This window comes from Muntiacus reevesi, chromosome 20, assembly GCF_963930625.1.
Source record: "Muntiacus reevesi chromosome 20, mMunRee1.1, whole genome shotgun sequence".
Classification (NCBI taxonomy): Eukaryota; Metazoa; Chordata; class Mammalia; order Artiodactyla; family Cervidae; genus Muntiacus; species Muntiacus reevesi.
The window spans coordinates 17,055,750-17,082,887 of NC_089268.1; positions in this window are offsets into that span (position 1 = coordinate 17,055,750).

The window sequence follows — 27,138 nt, forward strand, 5'->3', positions numbered from 1 at the left end:
CTGCAGGGGCGAGAAGGGCGGCTTGAGTGGAGCGGGGGCTGGGTAGGCAAGCCGGGGAGTCTGGCACTCGCCATCAGGAGGCAGGGTGGCATCAGGGAAGAGGCGCACTGGAACTCTGGAACTAGCAGGCCTGGGTTTGAATCCCAGCTCTGCCCTGTGACCACTGTGTTTGACTGCCCTAAGTCTCAATTTTCTCATCTGTAGAAATTACCTGTCTTACAGGGCCGACCTGAAGTAAATGAGATGATGCGGGTAAAAAGCATAACCCAATGCTTGACACTTGGTGAGCACATCTTATTTATCTATTGGGTGATGCTGGGTCTTAGTTGTAGCACATGGGATCTTTGATCCTCGCTGCGGCCCATGGGATCTTTAGTTGCAGCATTCAGGATCTCTCAGTTGCAGCATGTGGGATCTTGTTCCTCAACCAGGGATCAAACCCTGGCACCCTGCTCTGGGAGCACAGAGTGCTTAGCCACTGGACCACCGGAGAAGTTCCTGTGGCTTCTCTTTAGGAGACCTGGAGTGGCTTTTGCTGAAGCCCTAGTAGCTTAGCTCACCCCAGGAAATCTAGAAAGGTACCCTTTCCATTCCCCCAGGGAGAGGTACAAATGGAATGTGGGGCTGGGGAAGGAAGGTAAAGTAGAATCTGAGGCTGACGGGGTTTGGGGTGTCATGCAGAGAGAAAGCAGGGACAGGTACCAGGTCCCCAGACACCTCTGGGGCTGCTTGGAGCTGGGAGCCAAGAAATGACCTGCAGAAGAGAGAATGTTAGGACTGGGACAGGGCCCCACGCAATCGGGGGTGTTAGTGAGGTCATGCAAAGGAGCGGGCCCCTTGAAAAGGCTGGGGATGAAGCTAGGAGGCCCGGGTACCATCACACCCTAAGAGCCACCACGGGGGTCATCCCTGACTCATGACGATCCTCAATGTAAGGCAAATAGAATCTAGGAAGGATACGGGAGCAGGTCCACAGTTGACACAGGACAGAGTTTTCAGGTCCGAGAGACAGTGTTCCTTGGCGGCCAAAAGCACAGACTCTGGAGCCAGGCAAGTGGGGTTTGAAGCCTGATTCTGCCACTAACTAGTTGCATGACCGAGGACAAGCACCTCTGCGCTAAGTGCTATGGCTGTAGTCACGACTCCTGATCTCGTGGTACTTGTGCCCTAGCTGGGGAGGTGGAGGCTCAGAAACACGGAGGTGGCAGGTGACACACCCATTCACCAGGGCTGTCAGTGCTGTGAACTGGGGGGAAGGGAACGTCACTGTGTCCTCTACAAAGTCTTCAGGGACCATGAAATGCCACCTGGGTTTGGAGAGATTAAGGGGAAAGCTTTCAGGGAGAGGAGAGCCTGGGGACAGGGACGCCAAGAATCTGTCCCCCCAGAGCAGGAGGTGGGCTCGTGGGATGGGGGTTATGGCTAGAGGGGCGCTAGGATGCCAATCGCCTTGAATGCAGACGGAGAAGTTTGAAGCTCGGGGCTCCATCCGCTCCCTCTGAGTTGAGGCAGGTGTTGGGGCACGAAGAGGAGTCAGAAGGCCTCACAGGTGCCCCAGCCTCCCTGGGTCCCCAGGGTCAGGCCGTGATGGGGTGAGATTTATCATGGGCAGGTGTGCTCCGAGACGGTATATTATCCAGGATTATGAACTGTAACAGGATAATCTCTCTAATGTAATTCAAGCTCTCGACATGGCTTATGGCTCCTTAATGTACCTCAGACTGAAGAATTACAAGAACATTCTCCCCCAAGCTCCCCCATGTCCCCTCCCTCCCTCCTCTTTCAACCCCTAAATGATTTAGGCAATAGCCTGAAGCCAGATCTTGGCATTTAGTCATAACTCAGTGCAGTTCAGTAAACATGATGGGCAAGGAGCTTTCTCTCCCACAAAGGCCTCTCTTTCCTCCTCCCCCAAAATCTACCCCCCAGGGACAGGCTGGGATGCAGGACAGTGCAGGAAACTCAGCTCCCCGGGACTCACCTCAGCATGCCCTCTGGGCACCAAGGCTTAAGCTGCCAGGCTTGGGATCAGGGTCCCCAGTCATTCAGCAGGGTAGTCCCTGGACTTGACACCCTCCAGACTGAGAAGATAACCCCAGAGCTACAGAATAACAGGTCCAGGAATCTCTGGTCCTGTGACTCCACCCTGTAAAACTCATGCTCTCAGGGAAACATTCAAATCTTCTGTAAGCTACACCACAAAATGTTGTGCCAAGCTTTATTTTCTATAGTTTTGCCCCTCCTGCGAGAAAAAGAAAAAAAAAAGCCTTACCCAGAGAGCTGTGGTCACCAAACCAGAAATCACTCGACTGACAGAGCCCCTTTCACTGCACAGGTGATGATCTTGTAACTCAGATGGGTCTTTTCTAATAATAGATTGCATTTATTGAGCACTTACTATATTGCTGGGCATTTTCCTAAGTACATCACATGATTCATTCATATAACGCTTCCAAAAATCTTTGGGTGGGAACTACTGTTCCCCCATTTTACTGATAAGATAACAGGCTCAGAGAGGTGAAGCTGAGGCCACAGATCTATTTATTTTATCTTATTCATTTATGTTTGGCTGTGCTGAGTCTTCATTGCTGCATACCGGCTTTTCCCTAGTTGTGGCGAGCTGGAGCTACTCTCCGGTTTCGGTGTGAAGGCTTCTCATTGCTGCAGCTTCTCTTGTTAAAGCGTTTGGGCTCCAAGGCTTGGTTGCTCTGCAGCCTGTGGAAACTTCCTGTATCAGGGATAGAATCTGAGTCCCTGCATTGGTGGGCAGTTCTTTACCGCTGAACCACCAGGGAAGTCCCACAGATCTATTAAGTGGGGAAGCTGGGAAGTGAACCCAGGCAGCCTGACTCCAGAGCCTGCATTCCCGACCACTGCTCTGCAACGTGCAGGGTCATACAGCGCTTGAACCCAGGACCCACTGTGCTCCACGCCCGATCCCAGGCTTTTCTCTATCCACTTAGCATCCTGCTGAGGAAGCAACGGGACACAGCAACCGCGTCTTTCCTGGCTCCTGGTCCATTTTCACAGTGGCCCTCGAGCCCAGCTTTGCTTTCCAACCCCTGGGGTGACCAGAAATCCAGGCCTCCCCTCAACCAGCTAGTGAGCCAAATGAAGCTATTTGAAAGCCCCCCAGCTAGTGCAGGCTGGCAAACCCTCTTCCTCTGCTGTATTCTTTGTCTCCATCACCCAACTCACCCTTTACTTTAAGCATAAAGCTAGATGCCCCTCCCGGCTGCCAGGATCCAAGGAAACCAGCAGAAATCTCCTCTGTGGTAGGAAAGGACTGCAGGTTTTAAGGACTTCCTCCCAAAAGCAGCTCAATAAAAACGAGACAGTCTCGCGGGCAAGTTATGTGTCTATTGGTGCCTCTGTATGCACCACAATGGTCTTTCCTCAATGTTCTTCTTGACCTTGGCAAATCACTTGGTCCTTTCACTGTTATCTCTAAAGTGGGCTAATAATAGCAAGAGCTAAATTAAAAGATGTAGGTTAGAAAATTTGGGGATAAAGCACTCCATGCTTGCAACTACAACACACACACCACAGAGCACCCACCCCTCTGGTTGAATTGGTTCTTTAGATGTGGGTTTAGTTGTGTCCCGAGCCTCATCCCTGTAACCAGACCCCAATAAAAAGAAAAAAATCCAGGTGAGTGGTATAATCTCTGATCTCTGGATCCAGAATACATAAACTCAAGTTATACCAGCCTCTCCGGCTACAGAGTCTTTGGCATTTGTTAATCTTTGCCCTGGGAGAGACTCCTGCTTAGTCTGAGGCCCTTAGGAGGGATGCTGCCAGACATAGAGGGAATTAGCAATATACACTGTTCACTGAGTTGGACTGCATACGGTACTTGGTGTGACAGAATGAACCCAGCATAGGAGTGTATGGACACCTGAGTCATGGTCCTGCTCCTAACTTCCTTTTCCCTGAACCTCAGTTTCCTCATCTGTAAAATGGGGTCTGGGAGGAGGGCCCAGGTCCCTTCCAGTCTAACATTCTGTTTCAGGATTTACTTCCTTTGCAGGTTTGTCCCGATCCTTTCCCAGGTCTTCAGGTCCTTCCTCTTCTGGGTTCTTCCAGCTCCCTCTTTGTGGTCAGTCTGGCCCCATGTCTTATCAGAGACCTGGTTTGTTATTCCAGGGAGTGCCACAAGGGGGAGCCTTCTAAGGATGTCCGGGGTCAAGAAGGAAGCCTAGGCATAAGTGCAAGGCTATGGTGGGAGTCAGACAGTCCCAAGGGGCTGCAAGACCCAAACGGAAAAAGAAAGTTGGGAGAGCAAGGGAGGGGGCTGTAAGCTACAAAGACCATACCCCAAGTTCCTGAAGGACTGAGCCCTTGCTTTATGTTAGTTCTTGTCTCTCTGTCATACACTTGTAAGTGCATATGATGAGCTTATCTCATTTGATCCTCCATGTACTCCATGAGTCATACAGTGCAGGTGAAATTATCTATTGCCTCTACAGTTGGGAGAATTAAGCTCAGACAGGCTCCAGGGTCACACAGCCAACCTGGACCAGAGCTGTTGATGGCCCAAGTGTCCTGTCTACTGGCCCAGGTCTCCTCCGGGGTCTTGCCCCAGGCTGGACACACGGGAGACCTTCAGGGATGCTTCCTGAATGAATGAGTAGGTGCTCTGGGTGAGGCTGCAACCTCCATATGTAAGCGTCATCTGCCTTGCCTGGTGTTGTAGGCACAGAGCAAGGTAACACCTTGGTTCCACTTTCTACCCCTTGCTCTTACCTTCCCAAATCACAGCGTTCATCTCTTACCAAATCACTTCCATGATCCAGAAGTGCTGGCACTACAGTCATGCCATCACCAAAAGCCCTACTCACCTCATTTATCTTTCAAGTCTTGCTCGGGTGTGTCACCTCCTCCAGGAAGCCTCCTTTGACATCTGCACCCACCATGGGTAGAGTTGCGATCATTCCCCTGTAGGCCCCCCAAATAAGCTTCCTGATTACAACACATCAATCATTGTTTAAAAGTTATTAGATACTAGTCTGAGCTTCCCCAGAAAGGGAACTGAGTCTTATTCATCTCGGACTCCCGGTGTCTATAAAAGCTCAGCTCAGCCATCAAAGGCTCATTTTGGTTACTGCCCCCCTCTCCCTCTACAGCAGTGCCTCTGCCCTGGGGACCCTCTGGTAAAGGCGTTTGAAGAGCACTCGGCCTGAACAACTGAATGACTGATTAGCACACTCCTCCCCCCTTTTCTCTCCTGACCCCTCAAGTATCAGGAAAGGTGACAATTCCAGATTTCTGAAGATACCTCAGAACCCTCCCCAGCCCACCTTCAACCCCTCTAAACCACTCCCCTTGGGGATATTTTATACAGAAGACATTCCCCCTGGCTTGGCTGGAGTCCTGCATGGGACTCTCAAAGCTGAGGGCGCTTTCATTGGATCCAACTCACTTGTACAGGTGAGAAAAGTAAGGTCCAGAAAGTGAAGGTGACTGAGTCATTCCTTCATTTACTCATTCATTCAACAAATAGTCACCAAGTGCTCACTATGTGTAAAACTCTGTTCTCTGAGACATTTTTTTAAATAAGTGGATTTTAAAAAATATTTATGTATGCATGTATGTGTGTATTCAGCTGCGTGGAATTTTGGTTCGGCATACGGGATCTCGTGGTACACGGGCCATAGCATGTAGGATCTTAGCTCCATGACTTGGAATCGAACCCACCAACCAGGAATTGAACCCATGTATCCTGCATTGGAAGGCAGATTCTTAAACACTGGACCACCAGGGAAGTCCTGAGCAGAGACTTTAAAAAAAAAGTCTCTGATGTCATAGCATCTACAATGGAAGAGATAGACAAACAAATTAGCAGGTAAGTATGTAGCCTATATTAGATGGTGATAAAAGCTATTGAGATATGCAAAGTGAGGGAAGGGAGATGGGGAGCCTGGGGTATTGGTTGGTGGAGGGTAGAAAAGAACCTTAGCAAAATGAGTGAGAAAGCACTGTAGGGATCTGGGAAAAGATTGTTCCAGGCAAAGGCAATAGCAAGTGCAAAGGTCCTGAGGCAGAAACGTACCGCCCTGCCTGTACAATACTGACTGGAGAACAGTGAGGGGGAGAGGAGTGGGAGGCAAGGGCAGAGCGCTGATCAGATACTCTGGGGTCTTTGAAGGATCCTTTTCTCTGGGTGAGATGTGCACCCATTCGATTTTTGAGCAGAAGAGGGACAGGATCTGACTTTGATTTTTAAAAGATAACCCTGACTGCTCTGCTGAGAACAGACTGAGGGGACAAGGGATGCAGAGTGACAAGAGGTGCTGAGTTATTCTCGGCAGGAGAAGCTGGTGGGTGGGACCAGGGCGGGGGTGGGGGTAAGGGGGGGAAAGTGGTGAAGGGTAGCAAGCAGATTCTGGACATACTTTGAAGGTAATGTAAACAAGATTCGCTAAAGCATTTGGATGAATGACAGAAAAAGAGAGGGGTTGAGAATAACTCTAAGATTTTCTTCCCAAGCAACTGGAAGGATGGAGTTGCCCTTTTCGGAGATAAAGAAGACAAAAAGGAGCAGGTCTGGGGGGAAGATAAGAATTTCAAAGTTGAACACGTTGAGTTCAAGATGTCCACTATCTTCAGGTGGAGATAGGAAACAGGATTGACAAGCAGGCAGGTGAGGAGAGAGGTTATAGGAGAGCTAAGAGAACAAAAACAAAATCTCAAGCCTCCCGACCTGCCACAGTACAGACAGGACTCTGCCCGTGGGTTGGAGAAGTTAAATACCTGCGCTCAAAACCCAGGGCGCAGGGAAAGGAAATACGGTAACCCTGCGCGCCTGCCCCCAGCCTCAGCAGTGCCAACTATCAAGCAAGAGCAGGTCCGCGAGAGGGGGTGGCTGTCCTGGGGCTCTTAGGCGAGACCCGAGGGGGCCAGTGCTCAGCACACACATATCAGGGGCGGAGCGGGGGCCGCTCGGACTCGGGGGCGGATCTTCACTGAGGTCTGGGTTTCTTCTCCCGGCAACGGTCTTGACTCGTTTCCTTGAGTCACCGTCAGATATTTATTTAACCTCGTGGTTCAGCCTCCCTGGGGCCAGCAGGAGGGATGGAGGCAGGGCGCAGGGCGGGGGAGGCTGGCGGAGATGGGGAGCGAAAGGGGAAACATTTCCTTCCCTCCGACAGGCCGCGGCTGCCTCGCTTCTACGTGGGGTCCCACCCCGGGCCCCCAGACCTCCGGGGGTCAGCCAGCTTCTTGGAGTTAGGGGAATTAAGGAATCACGCTGGTCCACCCCCACCCCCACCCCCACCCCCATCGATTTAAGACCAGAGGAAACCTGGGGAGGAGTAACTAGTCTAACGGCCTACACTGAATCCGAGGCGGTGCCAGGCTGCCAGTCTCTGGGGTCCCCCATTCCTTGTCCATCCAATGACCGCCCGAGGCCCGGCGGTGCCAGGGGAGCCCACAGACCTCTGAGTTCTGACCAGCCTCCTGTCTGGGCTAGACACTTCACCTCCGCGCGCCTCCGCTCCCGGGTCTGTAAAAGGGAGTCCTTCCTCTTACCCCGCCTTCCTTGACTTGCTGAGGGACAAATACTGTTTTAAAAATACCAGCTGCCAGTTGCCGAGCGAGGCTGGCACCGTCCTGGGCGCCTCGACAGGGCCTACTGTTCTCCAGCCTCGCACACCCCGCCGCGGTCTAGCCAGTGAGAATGGGGGGCTGGAGAGAGGGGCACGGGGAGGTCAGAATCCAGCTCTTGGGTCAGAAAGAAACACCCCCCCCCACGCTACCTCCCCCCAAAACCACGTCCCCCGCCCCCCCGGCCTTAACCCAGGGGTCGGTGCTGGGAGCGCTGGGGGCGGGGAAGCTGGAGGCCCAGGGGGAGCGGAAGTCCCCGCTCGGAGGCCCCACTTCCCCTCCCCCCGGCCGGCCCCGGGGCAGGTGAAGAGGGGACCGGGCCCCGCTCCAGGTGGCGGGGCAGCGGCGGGGGTGGGGAAAGGCAACAATAGCACTTTTATTTGGGACTGTTTGGTTCTGAGCGGGTGGGCGGAGGAGGAGGCCGACGGGGCTGCGGGGGAGAGGGGTGGTGAGCGGCATCTGGCGACACACCTGCTCCCGCTTAACCCTGTGCGTGCTGGGGCGGGCGCTCGGCCGGGGTAGGCGGGCCGACGGCGGGGCGACGAGCCCCCGGCAGGGAGTGCGCGGCTGCCGGGAGGGCCAGCCCCCGGGGGTCCCGGACCAGGCCCCCCACCCCCGGGCTCGGGGCTCGCAGGAATGGGGACCCCTAGAAGGACACGGGGGAGGTCCCTGTCCCTGGGACTGTGCCCTAGACCGGCGCCGGCCTCGCGCGCAGCCCAGGGCTCGGGCGTCGGCTTCCCCAGCGCGCCAGCTCGCCTCGGGCGGGATCGGGGAGGAGAGGGGTGGCTCCAGGGCCTCTGCGCGGATTCCCCGCCGCCCTCGGGCCGTTCCGGGAAACCGGCCTTCCGGAGGCGGCGCGGCGGCCACGGCTATGCCAAGGGCGCGGGGCGCGGGCCAGGCCCAGCGGGCGGCCGCCGGGCGGGGGAGCCTCGCGCTGGGCGCGCCCTCTCGCGCTAAACGCTTCCAGGCGCGGCGCTGCAGGTGAGCTGGGCGCCCGGCGCTCCCCAACCCCGTCGGGGCCTCGCCAACGCTCCCTGCCCGCCAGAGCCCGCGCCGTCGAGCCCCGCGCTGCACCTGCCCGCGCCGGGACCCCGGCCCGCCCGCGGACCCCCACCCACCTCCCAGCCCCGGGCTGGCGCGCTGGCCCGCCGTACAATCGGAGCTTGTTTGTGGGCGGAGGAGCCGCGCCGGGTGCGGCGGCCCCGCGCCAGCCCACTGATCCCATAAAATATTATTTGTGTTTAAAAATTCCAGTAATTGGCTATGCAGCCGCTTTTTCCGAGCCCTGTGCCAAGCTCAGTAAAATCGCAGTCCGGCTAGAGTTATTTTCATCATGCAAATTCCCATTTCTGTAAACAGGGTTAAAGCCCCTGGAAGAGGCTGGGCTGGAACCAGGGAAGAAAAGCAGACGGCTGTGTTCCCCGAGTCAGGGAGTTAGTCAAACTCGGTCTCCATTCCTGCGGTGACCTGGGCAATTGGGGAGAGCTATTAAGAAAATCCTCCCCAATCGCTTCTCTTTGGGTCTCAGTGACTGGACTCTATTGGTTAAACTCCCTGGTTTCCTTAACTTCCCCTGTCCCATCTGAATAACTTACATCAGATCACGGAATCATCATTCTTTTCTCCTTTTTTGAATCGCAAAGCAAACTGAGGCTCAGAGAGGGGAAGAGACTTGCCCAGCAGTCACACGGCAAGTCTGTGCAATAGCCCAGGCCAGCACAGAGTTTGCCTGATTCCCCAGCCATCGGGACCCCTTCAGGTCCTAGTAATAGTAGTAGGGTGCCTATGCAGCCAGCACCCAGAGCCCCAGGGCCTGGCTCTGGGATGCTGACTCCGGGTACAATAACTAAGGGAGGACTCCCCCCTCTCCAAACACTCACTTCCTGTCCCTCAGGAGCTGGGAGCTGCCCAGAGAGGAGGAGGGCGAGGGAGTCCCTGCCAGGGTCTTGGAAACCCTGAGTAATGGACAGGGGAGCCTCTGCCCTGCCCTACCCAGGGATGGCTGCTGTCTGCTGCAAGGAGAACCACACATGTGGGAAGAACGAATTTCTTAAACAGATACTGAAAGGGAGCCCAGATTCTGCTGCTGGAAGAACTGGGGCTCAGAAAAGAGTAAATAATAGTATATTATTTGTAATATAATATTGTGTTATATATAGTATGTTATTGCTATTTGGAGCTTCCCTGGTGGCTCAGAGGTTAAAGCATCTGCCCACAATGTGGGAGGCCCAGGTTCGATCCCTGGATCAGGAAGATCCCCTGGAGAAGGAAATGGCAACCCACTCCAGTATTCTTGCCTGGAGAATCCCATGGACTGAGGATCCTGGTAAGCTACAGTCCATGGGGTCGCAAAGAGTCAGACATGACTGAGCGACTTCACTTTCACTTTATTGCTATTTGGTATTGACACTTAGTATGTGCCAGACACTACTGCACAATTTGTCTCATTTAATCCCCGCAACAAGTCTAGGAGAAGGGTATTAACATTGTGCCCACTTTCCAGATGAAGATATTGAGGCTCTGAGAGATTAAGTCACTTACCCAAGGTTGCCTGTAAGGAAAGCCCTTTTTCTGAGGATGTTTGTGAATCTGGGTGTCCTTCACCAGCCCCAAGGTTTTCATACCAGCCCAGCCTCCACCTGCCTCACTCCATTTCCCCCCACAAGCCTTTGTGCAGGCTACTTTGTACCCTGAGTATTTCTCCTCCCTCCTATTCTCCATCTTTCCCATTGCCTCCCCTCTTCAAACCCTAGGCTCCTCAGTCCCAGAGGTCAAGGAATATCTGCATAGATAAACTCTATTCGGGGCTTCCTTTGTGGCTTAGCTGATAAAGAATCCACAGGAAGACCTGGGTTTGGTCCCTGGGTTGGGAAGATCCCCTGAAGAAGGGAAAGGCTACACTGTTCTGGCCTGGAGAATTCCATGGCCTGTATAGCTCATGGGGTCACAGAGTCGGACACAACTGAGCGACTTTCACTTCACTTCACTTCACTTCAAACTATGCGATGCTGCACTTAGACCAGCAATTCAGGCAAGTAAAGGCAATCAAGTTATGAAGCTCTTTGCATAACGACAACAGAACTTTTTTCCAAGAAAACTGGTTAGTGTTTTAGAAGTGCCTCCTACATGCAACCCCTGGAAGAGGACACGGCAACCCACTCCAGTATTCTTGCCTGGAGAACCCCATGGACAGAGGAGCCTACAGCCCATTGGGTCACAAAAACTAGGACGCAACTGAAACGACTTAACATGCATGCACCTACATGCACATCCAAACACACACACACAAACCGCAAAAACAGGAGTCTCGGTTGTGGTTCCCAAGAAGGAAAGTATTTCTGGTGGTGCAGGATTATTCTGCCACAGAATGGGCAACCTTGTGAGGCACTGAGCCTCCCGTCACTTAAAATGTGTCAGTAGGGGCTAGAGGTCCCCAGCCCAAGGGTGGTGTCAGAGAAAGTCCTGAATCCTCCTTGGCTTGTTTGCTCAGAAATCAATCCAACCCCAGGATTCCACCTACATTACTGTACAAATGTAGGCCCTACTTGTAATTAAATTGAATAGGAGTTAGTGTGTAAGTTTCTCTTCGATCTCCGAATTGAAACACCATCTAGGTGGCCAATGTCCATGGGAGAATGGAGAAGGACCCTCAGGTGGGAGGACAGCTTTTGGGGGTGAGAAGGGATTCATTATTGTGGCGGTCCTTGAGAAGTCCATGGTGTGGGGAAGGGAGTCTTTGAGAAGATGGAGCATCCCTGAAAGAGTAAATGGGGAAACAGTGTCTAGTGGATTCTAGTCAGGGGAAGAGGTTAGCATCAGAAGACTCTAGCAGGAGGAAGGATAAGAGAAAGCCAAGGACTTCCCTGGCGGTCCAGTGGCTAAGACTCCGAGCTCCCAATGCAGGGGGCCCTGGGCTCAGTCCCTGGTCGGGGAACTGGATCCCACATGCTGCAACTAAAGATCCTGCATGCCACAACTAAGATCTGATGCAGCCAAATAAATAAATATTTTTTTAAAAAGAGAAAGCGAAAACCAGTGCCTCAAATCCCAAGGGCCTAGTGGGGTCCCTGGAAGGCTCCCCTCCTCCTGGGAGCTCATCCCAGCCCCCTAGACCTTCGGTCTTGCTTCCTGCTCAGGTGGGTTATGTGGAGTGTGTTATGTTCAGGTTGGGGGTCCTTCTTCCTCCCAACTCTGGAGGTCTGGACACGGGTTTGGGGCCCAGGGGTGTTTGAAGGATGCCTCTTCCTGCCCATGCCTCCAGGTCCTATCACCCTCCTTCCCAGAGCTCATCACAAGAATTAAGATGTGGAGTGACTGCCTCATCCCTCAGGGAAGGGAAGAGCCTCCCCAATGAGCCGAGGGCCATTTGAGGGGCACGGGGAGAAACGGGGGTACAGTGGACTTCCGGGGAGTCTGCCCAGGCCAGGCTTGGTGAAGCCACAAAGACTTCTTGGGGTGTATGCCCCTCAGATATGGTGGCACAATGGGATTAGGAGGTGTGGTTGGCAGCTTTGAGGTCTCTTCTTTTTGGACCTTGAAGGACTGAGAAGGGGGTCTCTTTCCTCCCAGGCCCCTGTCCCCTTCACCCACCCCAGAGAGGGTAGGATGGAGTGGGGTGGGTTCCATAACCGAGCAGTGGGTCCTAGGTATACTTATTGCTCCTGGAGTTGAAGATATCATTTTAATGTTTTACTTGATATTGGTAATAAAGTTATTTTTTAGAGCGTCCATATCTTTTTGTTTTTTGATACATAAATATTTATGGCTCAAGTGATATGCCCGTGATTTGCCTCAAAATCATATGGGGAGAGATAGGACAAAATTGACCACGAATTGCTTCTTGTTGAAGCAGGGTGATGGGATACAGGGCGGCTCTCATACTATTCTGTCTACTTTCATGTATGTTTGAAAAATCTGGAGTAAAAGCTTAAACATAGTAGGACAAAACTCAGTCCCAGTCGCCCCATCGATAAGCCGTTCCTGATTGCTCTCACATAGCCTGCCATCTGCTTCTGCTCTATAGGTGTCTTGGGTCTCTGTTCATGGCCAGTCTGTGGGTGGGGTGTCCCCTCAAAGTGGTCCCCACTGGAGCATCCCCGCTGTGGGGGTGCTCAGCTTCAGAGAGGGAGGAGCTGCCCCCACCCGCCATGCCCACGTGCTGAAGTGTGGAGGGCAGTGTGCCAGGCATGTTCACAGATACAAATTATTTCTCATCATACAGTCCTGGGAAGTGAACTTTATTCTTACCCTGGATTTACAGATGAGAAAACATAGATTAAGAGGAAAAGGTTAAGAAAACTTTGCCTCTTGATCCATTTTCCCAACTGTTCACCTCCCATCTGCAAAGCCATCTCATATGTAACATAGAACCACAAGAGTTCTGGTGTGCCTCCCCACACCTCCTCCCTCAAGCTTTCAGGAAATGGTGTTCACATCCACCAGTCTGCCCAAAGCTCAGCCATCTTCCTTTTTAAAAAAATATGTGTATATATATATATATATATATATATATATATAAACATATGTACACATACAAAATATCATATTATTTGGCTGTGCTGAGTCTTAGTTGCAGCATGCAGGATCTTCAGTCTTCCTTATGACATGCAGGATCTTTAGTTGAGGCATGCATGATCTATTTCCCTGACCAGGGATCCAACCCGGGCCCCCTGCATCAAGACCGTGGAGTCTTAGCTACTGGGCCATCAGGGAAGTCCCATAAGTCGTCCTCTCTTATCCTTACCCCTCCTCTCCAACCCATCAGCCAGTCCTTCAGGGTCAAATTCACGCTCTGTCACATTTTCACTGCTACCACCAAGGTCAGTCCCTCTGCTTTCCAGCCTGCACTCGGCTCAGCCTCACTGACCCCCTGCTCCCACCCTTATCCTCACCCATCCCTTCTCAGAGCAGCAAAGACAACCTTGGAGCATTCATCCAATGGTGTCTCTCTCTGCTTTCCTGTGACCTCCAACTGCATGTAACAAGGAACTCTCAACACCCTACGAAGTGCAACAGCATCCTACATACACAGCAGGGCCTTTCAATGGCCTCTCCCCTGCATCCCTTCATCCCTCTTCTCACTCCCCACTCTCTTCCCTCAGCCTCTACCCCGGTTTCCTCTGCACCATCTGTGCCTCTGCCACTGCGCTTTCCTCAGTTTCTTCTCATCCTGCAGGTTCATGTTCCATGCCATGCTTTTGGATGACCAGCCATTTTAGCCTCTGGTTAATTTTCTTGCAATTCTTTTGCAGATGTCTTATGCATGCATTAATTTTTTTTTCTTTTTTTTCCTTTTGGTCTGTGTCACTCCACTAAAGTGAAAGAACCATGAGGGCAAGAAACATGACCATCTCCTCAGCACAACTGGTCTAGTGTTGGCCTTGGCACATTCAGTTCAGTTCAGTTCAGTCGCTCAGTCATATCCGACTCTTTGCGACCACATGAATTGCAGCATGCCAGGCCTCCCTGTCCATCACCAACTCCCAGAGTTTACTCAAACTCATGTCCATCAAGTTGGTGATGCCATCCAGCCATCTCATCCTCTGTCGTCCCCTTCTCCTCCTGCCCCCAATCCCTCCCAGCATCAGGGTCTTTTCCAATGAGTCAACTCTTTCCATGAGGTGGCCAAAGTATTGGAGTTTCAGCTTCAGCATCAGTCCTTCCAATGAACACCCAGGACTGATCTCCTTCAGGATGGACTGGCTGGATCTCTTTGCAGTCCAAGGGATTCTCAAGAGTCTTCTCCAACACCATAGTTCAAAAGCATCAATTTTTCGGCACTCAGCTTTCTTCACAGTCCAACTCTCACATCCATACATGACCACTGGAAAAACCTTAGTCTAGACTAGACGGACCTTTGTTGGCAAGGTAATGTCTCTGCTTTTTAATATGCTATCTAGGTTGGTCATAACTTTCCTTCCAAGGAGTAAGCATCTTTTAATTTCATGGCTGCAGTCACCATCTGCAGTGATTTTGGAGCCCCCAAAAATAAAGTCTGACACTGTTTCCACTGTCTCCCCATCTATTTCCCATGAGGTGATGGGACCAGATGCCATGATCTTAGTTTTCTGAATGTTAAGCTTTAAGCTAACTTTTTCACTCTCCTCTTTCACTTTCATCAAGAGGCTTTTCAGTTCTTCTTCACTTTCTGCCATAAGGGTGGTGTCATCTGTATATCTGAGGTTATTGATATTTCTCCCAGCAATCTTGATTCCAGCTTGTGCTTCTTCCAGCCCAGTGTTTCTCATGATGTACTCTGCATATAAGTTAAATAAGTAGGGTGACAATATACAGCCTTGAAGTACTCCTTTTCCTATTTGGAACCAGTCTGTTGTTCCATGTCTAGTTCTAACTGTTGCTTCCTGACCTGCATACAGGTTTCTGAAGAGGCAGGTCAGGTGGTCTGGTATTCCCATTTCCTTCAGAATTTTCCGCAGTTTATTGTGATCCACACAGTCAAAGGCTTTGGCGTAGTCAATAAAGCAACAATAGATGTTTTGGTACATAAAACAGGTTAAAAAATTCTACATTTGATCAACAAAGGAATTCTCCATCATTCCTAAAAGGCCAAGGCCTTTAGGAACTCAGTAAAGATGCTGAAGACCATTTAGTTACCATCTTGGGCCATCCCTGAACCCTTCCAGATTTTGTGAAAGGTCTCAGCACCAGGAATTCTTTGAGCCTGCTCTAGTCTGCCTGCCATCTGCCCACCTTGGCCTTTTCTCCCGCTTCTGCTCTCCCCAGGCATACCTTTAACAACATGCCTAGAATAAAGCTTCATTTCTAAAACAACTACTATGTGCCAGGTATAGCCAGTCCTCCCAACCAACTCCAGAAGATAGATTTAAAAACAGAAATGAAAAGACATGGCCAGAAAGAGGTTAAATCATTTGCCCAAGACCACACTAGTGAGTGGGAAGTAAGTAAGTAAGTGTCAGTCACTCAGTCATGCCTGACTCTTTGAGACCCCACAGACTGCAGCCCACCAAGCTCTTCTGTCCATGAGATTTTCCAGGCAAGGATACTGGAGTGGGTTGCCATTTCCTTCTCCAGGGGATCTTCCCAATGCAGGGATCAAACTCAGGTCTCCTGCACTGTGGGCAGATTCTTTACTGACTGAGCTACAAGGGAAAGAGTGGGAAATACAGAACAATCTGATTTACTTTAACTGTCCCAAATTAGTGGGTGGGGATGTGAGAAGGTTTTTGTTTTTTAATATTTATTTTTTATTTGGATGTGCGGGGTCTTAGTTGTGGCGTGTGAGATCTAGTTCCCTGACCAAGGATCGAACTCAGGCCCCCTGCATAGAGCATGGAGTCTTAGCCACTGGACCACCAAGCAATGTCCCTGTGAGAAGGTTTTTAAGGCCTCCTTCCTTGTAGCATGCTTACCCCTCCCTTGATGCCCCGTCTTGCCCTTCAACCCTGGGGGTTCCACCAGGAGCAGGAGGTAAGAAATCAGGACCCCCAAAGTTAGAAATTCAGGGAGGGTAAGGTCAGGGTGATAGTGTTGGGGGACGTGGGGTTTGGTCTTAGGTAGGAACAGAGCTCTGGCTTCAGGTGGGCATGTGAAAGGAGGGGATGGTAAAAGGGAAAGATGGCCAGCAGGGTGATGGGGAAATCTAAGCACCCCAACTCTGAACACCTGTGTCTCCTTGCCTCGCCTCTCACACAGCTCCGCTTGGGAGGCTGCAGGTTTGCCATTTCCACTTGGGCAGGCAGGACAGGGCAGGAAGGGGACCGCTCCTCCCTCCTTGACCTACCTGCCTATAGTCCCCACAGCCCATCTGATAGGCAAAGCATTCGCAGGAGCTGAGGCGAGAAGAAGGGGGGCAGGTGGGAGGGAGGTGGCTCTGCTCATCTTTGGGAGAGAAGACTGCAGCCAGAAAGGGGGGGAGCAGGACAGTGCAGCCAAGTAGGGGTCAGAAGCCAGGGTTGGCAGAGAAGAAGGGGCTCTGGCGGGGTGGGGAGAGCAGGACCCAAGGTGGACCTGCCTCCCCCCACCCAGTTCAGCCCAGCCTGGGAAGGGAAGTGGGGAGGGGTCCTGTCACCAGGAGACCCTTGGTACTGCCAGCTTTTTGCAGCAGAAATTGCCCCTTTCTAACCAGCATCCTCCTACTCCCAGGGCTAATAGGAATTCCCTCCAACCCCCAGGGCCCAGGCCTGGAGGGTTAGGGATGGAAGGAGGTGTAGGCCAACCCCACACAGGCCACCCTGAGCGTCAGCAGACTCTTGCCTCAACTTCAGACCCTGGTCCCATCCCAGCCTGGGAGAGGAGTGCCAGGGATCACAAGAGTGAGATCAGGTGGTCTCTGGCATTCTTGAGAGCTCTCCCGGCAGCTAAGCCCCTCCCCTAGCCCAGAGGTGGGTAGGTTTACCATCCCATCCCAACCCCCTCTCCTTCCTGTTCAGACACCTTCTTCCCACATGCATGAGGGGGAAGATCGTAGACACTCGACTCCAAAAACTCAGTTCAAATCCTGACGTTGCTTCTAAGTAGCTGTGTGACCTTGGGCAAGTCACTTAACCTCTCAGAGCCTCAGTTTCCCTGTCTCTAAAATGTCATCTCTAAAAATCATGAAGGAGCTAGACTTACCTTATGATGTCTTAGGGAAGACAGAGCGACAGGACCTCTGATAAGCCAAAGGCATCTTACAGCATTGTCTACTGGTCTCTTTTCCAGGGAGGGGAAGACCTGGCGAACTTCCTGGAGGAGGTGGCTGGGGAGTGCTGAGTGGCCGACAGGGGTCGCTGTGAGTGCGCAGGCCCATCGGGACCTCCCTGGGGCTTTGGGGACGGGGTGTCGGGCGTGGAGAGCGCAGTGGAGTTTCTCTGAGCTGACACCAACCCTCCCCAAACACGCACCACCCGCCCGGTCTCTTGCTCCTCTCAGCCCAGGGCAAGACTCGGGCCGCACCTCCCGGCTCTCTCCGCCGCCCCCCTACCCAGGGCCCCCCTGACCCACACCCTAGGACGGGCTGGTCTCCCCTTGGGGGGCCGGGGCCAAGAATGGGCGCGTGAACTGGGGCAAATTAACACGTAGGAAAACACCCCGGCACCTGGAGAAACAGGAGCTGGGGCCGGGGGAGGGCGGCCAGAGCCTTGGAAGTCAGAACCCGAACGGAGCGATAATTCACCCGAGTGTCCGCGGCCTCCCGCCCGCTCCCCGCCCCCGCCGCTCGGCCTCCGGTTTCAAAGGCGGACAAACAGCACACTGTGCTGGTCCCGGCTCCCTCGCTAAATCTTCCTGTCTTCAGCTTCTGGTAACCTGAGCCGGCAGCGCTGACCCTCCCTCGGAGGCCTAGTGGGTACCGGGAGAGGGGAGAAGGTGGTGGGAGGAAGACGGAGGGGAGGGGGATGGAGAATGCAGACCCGCCCCGCTGGGACCCCGGCCCTCACCCCTCCTCTCAGGGGCGGCCCGGCCAGCCGCCCACATCCCTGCACTTTGGGGTACGGGTTGGGGGCGGGGGGGGGGTACAGAGAGCGAATGTTACTTTAGAGCAAGCCTTTGCTTTCACATACACTGCCGCTTTGGCCTGCGTTTGCGCTTCTAGATGCTTCTGCGCGTGGACAGAGTGTGAGTCTGTGTGTGAGAGGGAAGGGGGGTGGCTGTTGTGAACTCACGCCTCAGCATGTGGAAAAGTCATTTTTGTGCTTAAGTCGGGCACCCTCGTGGGAAGACCAAGGAGCCCCGCTCCTTCGCCCTCCCGCCTCCCCTTCCTCCTCCCCCCTCCTCCCCTTTCTCTGCTCCCTCCTCCTTCCCCTCCCCCTGCCACTGCAGACCAGAGGCAGGGCTGAAGGGGTTGCCGACTGCCCAGAGTCCTTCTCCAAGGCTCTTTGACAAGTGAGCCTGCCTGCCTGGGATCTTGGCCCTTAGGAAGCAATCTGGGCCAGAACCTCCTGACCCCCTGTCCTCTCTTTGAGGGGAGGATTGGGAGGGGGAATGTGTTCACCTGGAGAGGTGCGCCCCCCACCCCCTCTGCTTTGGGATTTCCAGCAGGAGGTCCTGCTTCAAGGCCCAGGGTGGAGTGGGTCCTCAAAGCACCTGGAGACTTCTGGGAAGGGCTGAGGACCATTTAATTAAGAAGGCGCTGACTGGATGGGGGGCAGGTCAAGATTTGATTGGTGAGGGCAGGGCTAAGAGCAGAGGTGAAGGCAGGGCTAGAGCTGCGGTTGCATCGGGGGTCAGAGAGTAGGAGTGAGATTTGAGGGTCAGGAACTAGTTAGGGAAGGGGTTGGTGTAGTGGCAGGCCTAACTGGAGGGGTGGACAAAGAGTTGGAGTTCAGATTCAGAGTAGGGAACTGTGTGGGGACAAGGCGCGGTGGTAAGTGCAGAGTTCATTCATGCTGTCTTTAACCAGAACTCTTTTAAAAATGTATTTGGCAGTGTCGGGTCTTAGTTGTGGCCTGCGAACTCTGAGTTGCAGCGTGTGGGATCTCGTTTCCCTGACCAGGGATGGAACCCCGGGCCTCCTGTGTTGGCAGCCTGGAGTCTGGGCCCCTGGACCACCAAGGAGGTCCCCAACCAGCAAATATTAATTGTCTCTCATGTGCCAGGTACTGTTTTACTTACTGGAAATAGATAGCAGAACACAAAACTCTGCCCCCCTCCAAGGTGGGGGCATGCCAGTGGTGGACAGATAATAAAATTAGAAACTGGATAAATGATATTTTAGATGGTGGTAGAGGCTGCAGAGACAAAACTGAGAAGGGGGAGAGGGAGTGATGGGGCACGTCTTGCAATGTGTGATATGGCCTCACTGAGAAGGTGACACATGTGTCAAAACCTCCAGGAGGTGGGGAAGCCCGCCAAGCAGATACCTTGGTGAAGAGCGCTGTAAGCAGAGGAACGGCAAATGCAGTTTCTGCCGTGGTGTACACCCGCCCAGCATGTTCAGTTCAAGGAACAGCAGAGATGCTCGAAGGGTGGGTAGGGTGGGGGCGAGCAGGAGGGAGGAGGCCGGAATGGTCAGAGGATGGGATCCCGGGTAGGGTCAGAGTCAGGGGTCTGTATCAGCTCTGTCTTCTCCCTCTTGAGTCATGGGGAGGCAGACAGCCTGTAGGCAGGGGCCAGCAAGGAGGAAATGGGTGAAGCTGGCAGACTGGTGGGGCCCATGAAGCCAGCCCACCCCTGGGGACTGCAGGTCAGGAGAGCCTCAGCTTGGTATGGGGCATCTGACTTCGGGGACCTCCTGGTCTTACCCAGGATCTCCCCTCCAAAGCATGAAACACCACTTGGAGCTTCAAGAACTTTGTCGCCCACCCCCCATTTGTTTGCTAATAAAAAGATGAAGGGGGGCCTGTCTGCCTTCTCCGGATCACTAGCCTTCTCCTTCCCTTCTCCCCTGCCTGCCTCCTCTCCCTCTCCTTTCTCTCCCCGAGAGCTGATGCAGTTAATTGGAGCGTCTTGGAAGTGCACATTAACACACAGAGCACCAAGGAGACGTCTTGGCAGCGAAATATCATTATCACTTCTTGAGCTCCAGCCAAAATCCCCTCGCGGTCAAAACACAATTCTTTAAACTAAACAATTAAAGATTTGTGCAAGTGTGGCTGCCATGAGGTATCAGCCTGGGAACGGTCGCCCCTGCCAGCGTGTCAGCAGAAGTTAGCAACCTGCTCCACGCTCCGAGCCAGGTGATGGGCCCAGCGTCTCCTGGGAAGGAGGATAAACAGCAGGCTCACGGCGGTGGCCTGGCCACCAGTGACAACCTGCCCCCATCCTTAGAGGCACAAGGATTTTGAAATGCCAAGCCCCCAACCCCTTTTATTTCCTGCTTTGTCTGCAGAAGCCCCTGGCCCTACAGTGAGAATCACTGGGCACCACACTGCCCCTTGTGGCTGGGGCTGGGAGTGCTGGAAGTCACAGGCTAAGTTTCCTGGATTCCTAGAGTCCAGGCTCACACCCACCCTCTCCAGCTCAGCCCTCTGACACCTGGGCACACATACGGCTATGCACACCACACAGCTGAGGTTAGAGCAGAGAGATGCTGGGCCAGCACTCCAAGTCTACCCCATAATGTGTAGTTTCTACCCTGCCCAGCCCTCATTGAGGACCCCAAGTTCGATCACGGGGCAAAATCTGGGCTACAAATCTCTCCAATAGGTTGCAGGGTAATCGCCTCTCTCTGAGCCTCAGTTCCCATGTCTATACCATACAACTTAGGCTTGTTATTGAAGATTCTTCCAGTTTAAATATGCTGTGGGTCTTTGACTTTAGGTACCAATTGCAAGGGCCATAGTCAGTGAAATGTGTTAGTCGCTCAGTCGTGTCTGACTCTTTGCAACCTCATGGATGTAGCCCGCCAGGCTCCTCTGTCTGTGAAATTCTCCAGGCAAGAATACTGGGGTAGATGGCCATTCCCTTCTCCAGGGGATCTTCCGAACCAGGGATGGAACCCAGGTCTCCTGCATTGGAGGCAGATTCTTTACCATCTGAGCCTCCAGGGAAGGGCCATGGAGGTATTTGGACAGCAGGCTCAGAGAAACCTCTCCTTCCACACATGGAAATTTCCTCTTGTGCTGTGCATGTCAGCGATCCAGTTCAGATACTTGCCATGCTCTGGGCACAGTAAGTCAGGAAGATCAGGAATGATGGTCCCTCTGTCTCCAGCTGTTTTGAAATGTCTCTCTCTAGACTGTCAAGGAAGCTTGAGTCTGATGAAGCAAAGACTCTGGAGCCAGACAGCCTGAGTTCAATCCCAGCTCCCTGTTCACTAGTTATGTGACCTTGGGCAAGATGCTTAACCTGTCTATGCCTCAGTTTCCCCATCTGCAAAGTGGGGTTAACCATAGAACCCACCTCTTAGGGTGAATATAAAGATGAAATGAGAAAAAAAAATAAAGTATTGAAACCAGAACAGTGCCTGGTTCATAGAAAGCACTCAATGAATAGAAGCTATTGTTATTTCTGTGGCTTTTCTAGTGGGAAGCCTGTGGCAGCTTGTCTCTAAAGCTGGCATCTTGGGAATTTCCTGGTGGCCCAATGGTTAGGACTCAGCATTTTTCACTCTCTAGTTGTGTCCCGTGGGTTCCAGAGCCTGTGGGCTCAGTAACTGTGGCACATAGGCCTAGTTACTCTGATGCATATGGGATCTTAGTTCCCCAACTAGGGATCAAACTCTTGCCCCCTGCATTGCAAAGCACATGCGGGGTATTTTATTCATCACACTTGAATAAAATCCAAAGTCCCTCTCTGCGGCCTACCACACATAACATGTGGCCCACTTTCCCTCCAACCTTGTCTCCCATCATCTCTTTCATCCTGTCCTCTGCTCCAAGGACTCTGGCCTCCTCGTAATCCCTTAAACACACCAAATAGGCTCCTGCCCCAGGGCCTTTGCTAGTGCCCGTCCCAAAGCTGGGCGTGCGCTTCCCCCTATTTTCTCACAACTCAGTCCTCCACTTTATTGGGGTCCTTGGCCAAAGGTCACCTCTTTTGGGGGAGTCTTTCTTGAAATAGCAACCCCTCCCCAGCCTTCTAATTTTCCTTTCTCTGTCCTTCCCTGCTTTATTTTTCTTCAGGTTACTCATTGCTACCTCCTACTTTTTTATTGTACATCTTATTTAATTATTATCGGCTTATTTGGTTGTGTTGGGTCTAGTTGTGGCGTGTGTGCTTCTCGCTAGTTGTGGCACGCGAGCTTAGTTGCCCCGAGGCATGTGGGATCTTAGTTCCCCAAGCAGGGATTGAACCCACGTCCCCTGAATTGGAAGGAGGATTCTTAACCACTGGAACCACCAGGGAAGTCCCACTACCTGCTATTAGACTGCACGTTTATTTATGCATTCATGTTCTGTCTCTCTTCTTTCCACTAGAATGTAAGCTCCCTGAGGGTAGGAGTTCTGTTTGCTTGGTTGACCTCTGAGCTCCAGGGCTTGAAATGGTGCCTGACACATAGTAGGTCTCAAGCAACAGTCGTAGGATAAAAAAAAACTATTCCAAAGAAGGGAACTGAGGCCTAGAGATGGGGTGGGGACTTGCCCAAGGTCCCACGGCTCCTTAGCCTGATCCCAGCCCAGGGCTCTGCCTTCCTGGGTGCCTTCAGCACACCCGCGTGCCCCAAAGGGCTCCGCTCCCCTTTGCCTACAAGCGGCCACAGCCACACCCCTCTGTCACTCAGGCGAGCCAATAGCCCTATAACTGAAGGGGATCCTTCAGTTGTTTCTGTCAAACAGTATTTACAATAAACTTTGTTTGAACTTTTGTCTAAGTGATAATAATAATAACACGATAATTATATGGAGTATAACGTACAGCCAGCTGTATTTAATTAAAGCTGTAATTTCACTAAGGGTTTCTGGAAACAGTAAACCGCAAGAGTTGTACCACCCGTGCCCCTCGGTGGGGAGTTACAGCTGCTCAGGAGCGGGGTGGCAGCAGCGGAGGCCGCCAAAGCCAGAGGCCGCCAGCAGGGTCCGGCTTCCGGAGTCTGAGCGCTCCCGTCCTGGGGCCACGTGCAGAGGTGGGTCTGCCGTGGCCTCTGGCCAAAGTCTGGAACCGCTCAGAATGCGTGCACGGGTTTCTTCCGGCCTTCACTGGCTCATGAGAAACTAGTTTCTCTCAACACTCTGGGATAGAGGGCTGGGGAACCAGAAAGACACCAAATAGGAGTAGGGAAGATGGCTTGGAAGGCCAGAGGCCGAGGGTGTGGGTCAAAAAGAAGGAATTAGCACTTAAGAAGGGAGGGCAGGCCAGGCATGGACTAAGTCAGCACAGTTTTGCTTGGTTGACTCTCATGTACCCAGCACCACTCAGGGTTAAAGAGACTTGGGTTTTGTTATGCCAAGAGTTTGGTTGAGCAAGGAGACAGTCTCTTTTTTAAAAAAAAAAGAAAAAAGAAAAAGTTCTTTATTCATTTGGCTGTGTTAGGGTTAGCTGTTGGGTGTTAGTTGCAGCACAGGGGATCTTCATTATAGGATCTTCCATTGTGGCGTGTGGGCTGAGTTGCTCTGAAGCATCTAGGATCCTAGGTCCCCAACCAGGGATCAAACTCACATCCCCAGCATTGCAAGGCAAATTCTTAACTGCTGGACCATCGGGCAAGTCCCAAGGTGTCAGCCTTGTATACCAACCACAAGAGGAACCCTCCAAGAAAGGACCTGATAGCCCAGTGGCTAAGAGCCCTGTCTCTGGAGCTAGAGTCTGAATGGTTCAGTCCTGGCTCTGCCCCTCTCAGTTGGGCTTGCCTTTTCACCTCTCTCTACCTTCCTCTTTTCATCGCAAAACGGGGATAATTGCATTTACTTTAGTGTTTTTATGAGGGTAAAACTGGGGAATCCCTGTTGAGTGCTTAGGACAATGGGAGAGTGGGTCAATAAATATTAGCTGTTATCCTTGGATATTCTGGGAGCACAGAAAGAGGCGGAATCATTTTGACCTGGAAATAGGGTGACCAACCATCCTGGCTTGGTTGTGGAACATTCTGTGCTGAAACCAGGACAGTCACAGGAAAACTGGCCCATTGGTCACCCTACCTGGAAAGCCAGAGCAGGATCTCAGAGAGGAAGTGATGTCTGGGCGGGGCATGCACTAAGGATGACAAGGACTTAGCTCAACAGAAGATAAAGGGTACATGGAAAGGTGTAAACCCAGGTTCAGGCCCAGGTCAGCTGTGAGCTCCCTAGGTGACCCTGGGCATTCTCACAGACTCAGTTGTCCCATCTGTAGCCTAAGAGGGCACTGACTGCTCCCAGAGGCGGGCCCCTTGAGGGTCTGCAATCTGGGGAGATGGGGGCTGCAGGAACGCCTGGTGAGAGAGCGTCAGGGTCACCCACTCCTGCCCCAGGCCTGTGCAGACACACGCACATGCACACACACACAGACATCCACACACAACAGTAGGGCAAGGGTGAGGGGTCAGCCTCACAGGACAAGGGAGGCACTTACCCCCGTGGGGCCGGGAGTGGCCCCATCGGGAGGTCTAACTGGAGAGTCAGCTTTAATTGTCTAAAGAGGCTTGCTGCTGAGAGTGGGGGTTGAACGAGAAGATCTCTGAAGAGATGCAGAAATATTCCTGGGTAATAAAATATCCCCTTTTCAGTGTCAAAGTTAATGTTCCAGGCCTCAGGTAAAACTGGATTCTTATCAGCCAGCGCTCTCCCTGGAGAAGGCTGGGCGGCTGCGGGGAAGGAGGGGACAGGTGGGTTCCCCTCATCCTCAGAGCCAGGGACTCGGTGGTCAGAGGGAGCCGAGCTCTCGTTGTGAGCCTGCCCCCTCGGTCCCTTGGATGTGCCACCTGGATGTCAAGCTGACGCCCCTTCCTCAGTCATTCTGCCCCCACCCCATCCCTCCCTCATGGGTTCCTTTCTCCTTTTTTTCCTCCCATAGCATTCTGCCCACCTGCCTGTCTCCATCCCTTCTGCATGTGCCGGCATCTGTGACTATTTATGTCCATCTGTCCTGCTGCAGTCTGTCCCCTGAGGCCGGGACAAGAGGCTGGAGGCCTGGTACACTACTTGGGAAGAATACACATGCACCGCACGCTCATGCACCCCCTGCAACTCTGCACCAGCAGGTGGGGGCGGGTGGTGGCCTTGCCCCCAGATGCCACGTCCATGCCCAGGGCTGCCGCCTGCACCCCTGCTTCTGTGCTGGGCCCCAAGCCCTCTGGCATGTGCCAGCGGCGCAGCGGCTCTGACAGGCCACGGGTTTAAATATAGAGTTGCGTATGCAAGACGAGGCTAATTTTAGCAGGAATGTGCTGGAAACTTTCTGAGGGCTCTGTTCTCTAGCTGTCTCCCCTGTGCTCATCACTCGGGGCTGGGAGTCAACCTGCTGGTCCCCTGTCCCTCACCTTCCCACTTCTCTCTCCCAGGCACCCCTCTCCCCAGACCAGGACCCCAACACTGGCCCTGTCCCTTGTCTCCCCAGGGCTCTGCTCCCAGGGGTCCAAGCCCACCCAGCTGCCTGAGATTCTAAGTCCCTCAGGTCCCCTCTCTTGCCCCAGTCTCTTGGGCAACACCAAGGCTGGCCAGCCCTGGGGAAAATGATCCATCCAGCAAAATTCCCCTCCCCCGCCCCCACCCCAGTGATGTGTCCTGTCGGAGTGATACCCCAGATTCTCATGCTCACCCAGTCGCCGAGCAGTCACTGTGTGTCAGGCACGTTGATGTATGCATTTCTAGAGTGACTTGTTTAATCAGTACGACAACCTTGAGACAAGCGTGAGAAATAGCCCCATTTCACAGAACAGCACACTGGAGTGCAGAGAAGTTCGAGGACCTGCTCCAGGTCATTCAACATCACAGCCTGGTCGTGAGATACATTAATTTTCCCAGGGAGGGTGCTTGTCTTGTAAACGAGAACTCTGGATGAAGGGGGTCACATTCAGCACAAAGGAATCACTGACGTGTAAGTTCAAGGACTGTGATTCTGGTAGAGCACCGCTCCTCGGAGGCTGGAAGGGGGAAGCCCCTTGCCTCTCATCCTTTCCGTGTCCTGTGGCCCCACCTGGGGGCCTAAGGCAACAGGCCATGCTTCTCCTCCAACCAAATCCCGCATTTATTTTGGTTCCTGTCCTGTCTTGCATCTATGGGGCACCGACTGTGTGCCCAGCACTGCCTCGCGTGCCCAGCTGCAAAGATTAAGGGAGTGAAGGGCCAGCCGGGCTCTGAGGTCCTCCTGGCTCAGCTCGTGGCAGGCAGCAGCCTGCAGTAAACAATTAGCTGCGCGCTCGACGGTAAGGATGATGATAGGAGCTGGGAGGACAGAGGAGAGAATGAGTTGACATCCAGAAGGGACTGCACCCCCGCGAGAAACTCCAGAAGGCATCAACTCTTCCTCCCCGGGCTGCTCTGACTGTTCTCCCCGGCAGCTCCAGAAAAATGCCCTGTCTCCCCGCGGAGCAGTGTAACAGGCTGCGTGGTTGTTGTGTTTGAGCGCGAGGACAGGTCCCTGTAATGAGGATTAGAATAGTAACAGGAGGATGACACGCTGCCGTTAGAGCGCAGAGGAGCTCGGGGAGCGCGGTCCACCCCCGAGGGAGGGGGATGCCGGAGCCCCCCACACTCCTGTCTGACCAGCCGTCGCTGAGCCACTCCACTGGGGCCCGTGGGGCTCTCCTTACGCCCTGGCACTAGGGAGGGGAGGGCAAGGGTGCCCCAGGAGGGCGCAGAGGACCCACTTAAAGTTGTCCTCCTCTCTCCTTCCTGTTCTGCCTTCGAGTTTGTCCATAGCAACAAATTCCTTCTTATACACGAAGTAAATTCCTTATTCATTTTTCTTACTGTCTAGAGTGGACTCTCCAGGTTCTGTCTCCTGCCACCTCACTAGTGACTAGGACAGTGCCTGGAGCATGGTAGTTATTCAAGAAATATGTGTGTGTGCATCAAGGAAAACCTTTGAATGTTAGTAGATAGACTTCACATATCTGAAAAATGAATATTGACTGGTGGCCTGCACAATCCCCGTGTATCACAGAAAGGAATTAAACTTCCAGTAATACATCTGAAACCTGAACACCAAACCATCTTGAGAGGTTTGATAAAATGAGATGGTTTGCATTTTTAACTAAACTGATAAAAATACGATCAG